Raw genomic sequence first — 2,117 nt, 5'->3', positions numbered from 1 at the left:
GGCGGGCTCCACTGCGTCCTCCTGTGCTTTGAGAGGCAGTTTCCTGCACTTTTCCCCCCTGTGGGGGCTCTGGGAGAGACTTCTCTGCTGGTGCTTCTGCGGGTCTCTCCCCTCCCTCTTTGCCAGCTGCTCCTTTTATCCCTCCCGGTCAGCTCCTGCAGCTGCCCTTATCAGCTGGCTGCAGTTGTATAAAGACGCAGCTAACGAGCCACACGGGGTCCCACCTCCATCTCCGGCTCTGCTGCGGATCCTGCTGCAGGTAAAAATTTTTTCTTTTCTTTTCTTTTTGTTTTCTTCTGAGGGTTCCTGCCCTCGGGGCTCCCCCTTGGCTCTTCAGGGTCTTACCCTCTGTTCCTCCCCATGACATCCTGCAACTAGGAAAGCCTCCTTCGAAGTAGGGTGTGTAACAGCACCTTTAATCTTGCAGGTCCCCCCTGTGTGCCCCTCCACCGCTGATTGGTGGGGGGGGCCACGCTTGCAGCTCGCTCCTGATCGGCATGGAGGTGAAAACTGTGGTTTTAAATATGATGCTTTTTTGCCTCCCACCGCTTATTGGCTGAGGGGCCCAGGTGGCCCGGATGCTTGTTGTTGGTAAGGCAAAAACCACTCCATGTTGTTTGCCATCAGGGAGGTAAAAACCATGCCATGTTTAAAACCGTGGTTTTCGCTTCCCTGGTGATCAGGAGGGAGCGGTGGAGCGTCTCTGCCAATCAGAAACGAGGGGGAGGGGCACGTGAGGGAACACAAAAGATTAAAGGAGCTGCTGTGCACCCCACTTCTGCCATGAATTCAGTAAGTCCCTGGCCATGGGTTACCTCTAGAATGGAGCCCAGCACGTTCATAGGGCAGTGCTTCCAGGACGATCCTCTGCATCTCTCAGCAGACCTACTCAGTACCATTAGGTTACATTCAGGCAGTGCTGAGAGGCACAGCATGGATGTGGCTCTGCTTCCTCCATTTCAGCACTAGCCCCCTGTTGCCTCCCAGCCTAGACATCATGGCAGGGTTGCAGCATAGCTGCGTGGGTCTAGGAAATGTGAGAAGCAAGGACTTTTTTTTCTTTTTGGTGGAATCTTATATTGGACCTTTTCCCTTACTTTGTTTTGTATTTACATATTTATTTGACATATATTTACATATCCTTGGAAGTTTTCAAGAACAGGTTGGGCAGACACTCGGTTGAGATGCTTTCTAATCAGGGATGATCCTCTTGCAGGCAGGGGCTGGACTTGGTGACCTCATTAGGTCCCTTCCAGCCTTACTTGCCTTCCCCCATATGCATCATATAGGCCAGCCTTTGTTTCTTAGGACTTTCTTCTTTTTTTGTGTGACAAAAACAACATTCATATCTTTATCTTTGTGCTCTCTGGTGTTTTTGTCAATTTGGGAGCTCTCAGCCATCAGAGATGTTACCAGGGATCACTAAGTTGAAATGGCTCCCATCGATCCCCTCCTACGACCTTAGGCAGCTAAACACAAGCCACCGTTTCCTCTGGCATTTGACTTAAATACCCCTGCTGCTCTCCCAGACCTGAGGAAGGGCACCGCGTGCACCAAAACCTCTCTCAAACCATCTCATAAAAAGAGATCACCTAAAATCCCAGCCCCATCCCTTTCTCTTCTCTGCCTGGAAACAGCTATAGCACTGTTGCACTGGAGTTATTGCCAACTCTCATGATTGCTGGCATTGTTCTTAAAGTCTGCACTTCAGAATGCGAAAGACTTATCTCTTTTATATATATACGTGTTTATATATACACGCTCACATACATATAAGTATGTATATACACACACAAGCCGGCAGCACGAACCTTGGGGCTGACTAGTCAGTTCCCCCAGGGGCGTCTTCTCAGCAGGGAGCAAAGGCCCTTTGCGGCACCCCTCTCCGCCGTTCCCAGGCTAGCGCCCCGCCCCACCCACAGGTTGCCGGGTTCCTTGGTGGGCGGGGCCGGCGGTGGCTCGGCCAAACGCGTTCGGCAGCGATTTGTCCCTGCGGCGCCCCCATAGCGGGCTGCCCGCGCTCCGGGGGGTGGCGGCGCCGAGCTGGGCTGTGGGGTGGGGGGGGGAATCATGGACTAGGCTGCGCAGCAAGGGGGCGGGTAGGGGGTGGAGGCCGG

The sequence above is a fragment of the Gavialis gangeticus genome, unplaced genomic scaffold (assembly GCF_001723915.1).
Source record: "Gavialis gangeticus isolate Ggan-Ray unplaced genomic scaffold, GavGan_comp1, whole genome shotgun sequence".
Lineage (NCBI taxonomy): Eukaryota > Metazoa > Chordata > Crocodylia > Gavialidae > Gavialis > Gavialis gangeticus.
This window is presented reverse-complemented; position numbering follows the sequence as displayed.